Source organism: Solanum dulcamara, chromosome 2 (genome assembly GCF_947179165.1).
Source record: "Solanum dulcamara chromosome 2, daSolDulc1.2, whole genome shotgun sequence".
Classification (NCBI taxonomy): Eukaryota; Viridiplantae; Streptophyta; class Magnoliopsida; order Solanales; family Solanaceae; genus Solanum; species Solanum dulcamara.
The window spans coordinates 78,284,792-78,292,123 of record NC_077238.1 but is presented as its reverse complement, the minus strand read 5'-3'; the positions used below and the strand labels follow the sequence as shown (position 1 = coordinate 78,292,123).

Here is a 7,332-nt window from a genome sequence, read left to right as displayed (position 1 = left end):
ATGGAAGGTCAGAAATCTCCTAGAAGAAGCCCAAGAATTCGAATTGTTGATTCAACCGGCAGTGGTGAAGTGAATGTTGGTCCAAATTTTAATTTGGGAATCTCTGCAAATCAATCTCCAGAAGAAGCTGGTGGTGAGGTTAATCAAAATTTCCAAGCATTGCATGTGAAGAAAAAGGGCGGTAGAAGTAAGAAAAAAACTAATGAATTGAGTTCTAAATCGAAAAGAAAACGAGTTGATGTTGCATCGGCATCTAAGAAATTTGTTGACAGTGATGATGATTTTGAGGATTTACCTCCTTAATTTCAGTCAAAGAAAGTGAAACCTACAGTTGCTCAGGAGAAGAATCCAAAAATTCGAAATCGATTGTGCAAAAATACGGTTCTACCGGAGAGTTTATATCCGGTATGTCATTCTACCAACACATTATTTAACTGATAGCATTTTCAATCTGTTTATGTGTATTTTCTTAGTTTGTTGTTGTTTTGAACTTGTGTGCTAGATGTTGAAGAAAAATTTGTATATTTGATACTTTTATTATAGTCTAAATTTATTTGCTCAAGTTTATTATATCAGTAATTGTTGAAAGTTTTGTCATGAATTGTTAGATATTTTGTGTTGCAATTTGTTTATTTTTTTAAATAAATAAATATAAATGAATTAAACTTTGAATTAAAATGTATTACACATACATTAAAGTTGAATTAGAAGAGAATAAGAGATGAATGAAATCTGTAGTTAATTGAAAAAAGTTTTCAGTTATCTGTACACCACAAAAATGAATTAAACTTGAATGAAATTGTGTATTACACACATTAAAGTTGAATTAGAAGGGAATTAGAGACAAATAAATTATTGCTATGTATTATCAATTATTCTCATATAAAAGACATTCCAATATAAAAACAGTCATGGGTAGAATTTGTAATCTTCTGTTTTCTCTTGCAGTTTTCATTATGCTTCATTACCATTCTTCTTCACTAGCTAATATTAGCACTGATAAAGCTACTTTTCTTTTCTTGAAATCTCACATATCTTTTAAGTTTTATTTGAGGGTTCATGTTAAGATATAATTATCTATAGTGATAGATTGAAATTATTTATATGCAGGATCGTAAATTCTGGAGACATCCAGATATTTTGTATTCTTCAAGTAGGTGGTCGTCATATAATAATCATGACGTGATTGAGAAGATAAAACTTTCTTTATCTGAAAAACAGCTTGAGTTGTTTTGGTTACTTTCTTGACCTTCCGAAAGTGACCACACAACTCCAACTTATTCATTGCCTTATGAACAGTGAGTTAAAACACACACCAGATGATGTGTTTGCTGTTGAATTAAATGAGAAAATGTTGTTTTTCGGACTTAGGGAATTTTGGTTAATTACAGGCTTAAATTGTGTTAGTGATGGTTGCTCTGTTAATGTTCCAAATTCTCCTTGTCGGTTGTTGAGCAATTATTTCCCTGAACAAATTACTGTTCAAAAGAATCATCTACGCGAGTTGTTTTTATCAAAAAAATTCATAGATGATGATTCTGCCGTTTCACTAGCTGTTTTGTTCTTTATTAATGATTTTTTGTTCTCATATGAGAACAATGAATACCAAATTAGTAATAGAGATTTCTACCTTGTGAAAAGTAGACAATTCAATTCTTACCCGTGGGGTTTAGATGTCTACAAGAAGTTGCTTGATAATGTGAGGCACAAGCTTAATTCAACCAATCAGTACTATAGATTAGGTGGATTGCCTCTTGCCCTTCAAACTTGGATATTTGAGTGTTGTTATAGAGTCGATGAAGATTTAGCTCTTCGAATTTCTGATTCTATTTCAAGAATTTTGAGCTGGAAAACAGTTGCTGAAAGTCCTTGGCAAAAGCATATTGAAAATGGCATCTTCATGCCTACGAAATGCAAGGTATCTATACAAAGTTAATACAATTTATGACACATATATATGTTATTTCAACTCAAGTTAATACACCTATTTGTTTTTGTATTTTAATTTCAGTTTGAGAATATAGTGGCGAGTGAAGATGAGGTATCTAAATTGAGGCTTCCTGAACCTCGTGATTACCATTCTGAAATTTTGAAATTGGAGCCGAAAGGATCAAACCATAGTCTAGATATGTTGACCAGGGAGGTTATAGAGTTGAGAAAAGAACTTGCAAAAGGTATAAGCTAACTTGCTTTTAGGCTTTATCTTTTTCAAAACTGTTATTCTAATAATTGTGTTATATTTGATTATATACTAGGCGAATGAAAATCACAAAGCTCTTGAAGAGAAGATAGACTTACAATCTATTCAAATGAAAGAATTTGTGATGAATTCCAATAAACAATTATTGAAGGATATTTCTTTGTTGTTTGCTAAGAGAGACAGCAGTTCTTTTACTCAAAAAGCCAGGGAATTATCCAACAAAAAGGCTGGCGAGACATTTTCTGGTGGATTAGACTTCAATGGAGGTTCTTTTATGTTTTAAATACATCTATATTATATTGTTTTGCTTGCTGGCAGGGACTTAAGTTTATTTACTGTTTAGAGTTTTTACTTATCTAAGGTGTAGTTTAAGCTTGGATTTTTTATTCACATGTTTTCACTTAGAAGAATGGTGAACTTTGACTATGAATATAATTTGCTGCATGGTTTTAGCTGCTAGTATTACTATTCATAATCATAGACCTTGGAACTGAATAGTGGACTGTGTGCTTGTATTCTCTGTGCTAATGTAGAGGAGTTACATTTTTATGAATTAGACACGAATGAAAATTATAGCTAATGAAAAAGCATTCAGTGATGTGTTTAGTAGTGTTATCAAACTGAAACCTGCATTATGAATTAAACTTGACTAAAAACTGAATTAAACTTGAATAAAAAATAAATTACATACATATTAAGGTTGAATTAGAATAGAATTAGACACGAATGAAAAGTGTGGCTAATAAAAAAGCCTTCAGTGATCCATAGAAACACAAAAATGAATTACGTACACACTAAAGTTGACTCTACCTCCCAAAGTAGGGGTAGGGTCTGCGAAGACTCTACCTTCCCTATACACAGGGTATGTTGTTGCTGTATATGGTTTAGCTGCTAGTGTTACTATTCATAATCATAGGCATTGCGGAGCTGAATAGTGGATTGCATGCTTGTATTCTCTGTGCTAATGTGGATGAGTTCTTTTACCAAACTAAAATTGTTTGTGTGCTATAGTTTTCAAGTGACATTGACTAGCACTGTCATATATAGTTTAGCTTTAGTGATTTCCATACTCTAATGTAGTGTCTATTTAATCGTCTTCCGTTTCACTCCATAAATTTGGTTAAAGTATCTTGAATAGAGAAATTAGATGTAAATGAGATGGAGGAGATTTTTCATTGTAACAGAGCTTGTTGTTTGAAGTTGGAGATTTTTAATATGTTAAAAATTCTCTGTTCTAGCTAAAATATGTCCCCATGATAATTGAAATGCTTATACTTATCGAATTCTATGTGTAACTTGGGATAAAGAGAAGTAGAAGTAAAAGTGGATAGGTGTCATTCATTTTCCAAGTTTGATAGTGAAATAAATTAGAAAATTGTAATAACAGCAGGATAGTTGGGTAATTATCCATTTGGCTTTTTCAATCTTCCTTCTCCCTTACTCTCCTCAAGGAATCAAAAATGGCCTATTTAGCTTAGACTCTCCAAAAATGTTGTCGCACCCATGTTGGGTCTTGCAAAAATGCACTATTCTTGGAGGATCCAACACACACCTAATTGTATTTTTGAAAAGTCCGAGCAACATAGAACATTATCTGTCAAAATTGATTAGTTTCCCTCTTTTCCCCAAATTTTTATTCACATATTTTTCTTGTAATATATTTTAATTACACACAACATTTTCTCCTTGTGTTGATGCATCAATACATGTGTCAAGAGGGCATGACACTCAAGTTGTAGAATCTACTCAGCATGAAAAATCTCAAGTGTGTAAAGCTATCGTTAAATTTGCTACTGTTGGGAATTCTGAAAGCAAAATTGGTAATGAAGGGTTTAATACAAATATAATACATATTTCATATTCTTTTATTCAACTTTGTTTAAATTGTTCATGTTATGTACAGATGAAGATGTTGCAGGAATTGCTATTGAACAAGTTTATCTGAGGTTGTTGCTGATATAAATGGTATTAGTTTTATTTTGAAAGTTCAAATAAACCTTTTTGATCTCTAATTACTCTACCTACTCCTCCCTTAATGCATTACTAAAAGATTTATTTTGTATATAGGAGAAGAGGTTGTTGATCTTAATTCAGTTGAGGCACAACCTAATAGTAGTGCAGTTAACAAAGGTGAACTAGATTGTGGTACGTCTATTGATGCCGATGCGGCAAAAGGTTGTCAAAAAACTCCTCAAACGCTTGATGACTTCATGTTGTGTGCTGAAGATCTTTCCCAGATCCGTAAGGCAGAAGCATCATATCTAAGAAAGAAAGCCACTGTGGAGGAAAACAAAAAGAAAAAGGCAGCCACTATTGAGGAAAACAAAAAGAAAAAAAAGCAGTTGTTGATGAAAATAAAAAGAAAGCGACACCGAGGAAGCATGCAAGGAAAAAAATACCAGGAAAGTCAATTAAATCTCCTTATATACAACATTTTGAATCTGGAGGGACTTTATGTGTAACACGTCAAATATTTGAAATAAAACATCCCTTTTCACTTGCAATCGGAGTAGATAATGAATCTGATTTGATAGATTCATTCACTGTGTGGCTTTATACGGGTACAAAAAAGAGGTAATTTATTTATGTTTGTTGTTTTATATGTCAAAAAAATTCTTTAGTTTAAATGAGTTAACTGACTGAAAATTTCATTTTTTTATGCTTTAAAGGAGAAAGAAACCGTATCCAGATGCTATTAATCTCCTCAAGCCAGCATTTGAATTAGGTGTTTGCAATATACAAGCAAAAAAATAGTTTTTCAAATTGGCACATTCTGGTCAAGCATGGAATGATGAGGTTAGTTATGTAAACTCCAGTTGAACACTCTCATTTTTCTGAATCAACTTCTTCTCCTATTTTTCTGGACAAGCTTTAATGAGCTCACTGAATTGACTGACAGTTGCTACAGATTTGAAGTATTATCTGAAACTTGACATCATTTTAAATCTTTTGCAGCATCTTGACGTGATTTTTTATTACATTAAAAAGAAGGGGAAGTATGAAACCAACAATAATATTCGATTTACAACTACTGATTGTCTATTCAAGACAAAGATTGCTCAATCTTATTTTTAACTTTATGAAGCTCATGAAAATAAGAAGAAATTTGGAATCAAAACTTCAGATGCTATTGCTGAGTATATATGCGGACGCCATTTGTTGGCAAGCACACCATGGGACAAAGTGGATTATGTTCTCTTTCCAGTAAATATTAAATAGGGTTATCATTAGATTTTTGTTGTGTTTGATATTGTTGAAAGGTGTTTGAAGGTGTATGATTCATTTCCGGCTAGACGGGGGCGAATTTTCTGACTCAAAACGCTGTTGGCATGATTTCATCGGTTTTACCATACTACTTGAGTGTGGTCAAGTTCTATAATAAGCGTCCTGAATTGAAGAAATCACCTAAATACAATGGAAAAAATGAGTTTGAGCTCATTGAATGTAAGTTCATAACTGAAGGGATTCCAAGTCAACAAAAAGATTCATTGTAAGTTTAATTGTTTATCAAATAAATACTATCTTTTGTATTGGTCTTATTAAACTCAATAGTATTTTTATAATGATTTTATATTTTAAATTTTATAGGGACTGTGGAGTTTTTGTGGCTGCATTTGCGGAGTTAGTGAGCAATGGCCAGGATATTGCAAATCAACAACTAAGTGCAGACAGTCTTCGAAAGAGGTTTGGGCTCTACTATGGGAATATGCAGTGAAGAAGCAAAAGAGTAACCTTCAAAGTGAAGATGAAAGACCACATAAATAAATAAATGTAGTTATATTAGTTAAAATGTATATGAAAACTATGTTGTCTAAAAACAGTTTATAGCTGATGTATTAGTTAGGTTTTGAAAATTGTTTTGTGCTATTCTTTTTAAGATGATTTTTGTACACGTAAAATAGAATTTTAATATAGTTTTTTGTTCATGTAAAATATATCTTCTTTTTTTATAATGCAATACATAGCTACGTTAATGTTAAAGTGTTTCAGTAGTGTTATCAAACTGAAACATGCATTATGAATTAAACTTGAATGAAAAATGAATTAAACTGGAATAAAAAATAAATTACATACATATTAAAGTTGAATTAAAATAGAATTAGACACGAATGAAAAGTGTGGCTAATGAAAAAGCCTTCACTGATCTATAGAAACACAAAAATAAATTACATACACACTAAAGTTGAATTAAAAGAGAATTAGACACGAATGAAAATTGTAGCTAATGAAAAATCCTTCAGTGATGTGTTTCAGTAGTTTTATCAAACTGAAACCTGCATTATGAATTAAACTTGAATAAAAAACTGAATTAAACTTGAATAAAAAATAAATTACATACATATTAAAGTTGAATTAGAATAGAATTAGACACGAATGAAAATTGTAGCTAATGAAAAAGCCTTCAATGTGGTTTTGAGTTTGGCACACTCTAAACTGCAGCACATGAAAGCACTATCAGCTTGCAAGCAACAACTAACCTTTAGTGTGGTTTTGAGTTTGGTTGTACAACAACAATTCCAATACATGGAGCATAAAAAGGAATGGTGGATCACAATGCAGGGATCCTTGCTAAGAGTAACCTGCAACACCATAAAATCTAATCATAGCAATCAAATACATCATCCAATACAGATCTGTACCAGTAGTTCATCACCCTCTTTTGCTTATGGTTGCTTACTAGTTTATACAGGTTTCACAGAGCTAAACCAATTGCAGCAACTATGGAGTATTGCAACATTCAACAATACCAAACAATCTTGGGGATTCCTTGGGTTTAGTTGTTTGTGCAGGTACAAAGGCAGAACTGCAGCACCTATAACTTGCAGGACTGCAACAACATCACAGCCAGAAGCAACACATAAACTGAAAAACAACCAATAGCCCTCAACAAATTGCATCACCCATCACCAAAAATGCTCCAAATTTTGCAGGATTACAACAACTCCAAAAATTGCAGAGCCCAAGAAGTTTCAGTTCGAATGGATAATCGGAAACGTTAGTCAAGTGACCTCGAAAAAGGCAGCCGATCACCACTATGAAGGCAGTTACTTTCATTGCATGAAGCATTCACATCTCATGGACAAACTCGGTACGAAAAACCTAAGAAGCACAATGATGACACGATCGCTCTC

At 32.4% G+C, this 7,332-nt stretch overlaps 1 pseudogene; it reads left to right on the top strand.

The window, feature by feature from the left end:
* Window positions 1-5,419, top strand: LOC129873442 (uncharacterized; annotated as a pseudogene).
* Window positions 5,420-7,332: the final 1,913 nt, after the last annotated feature.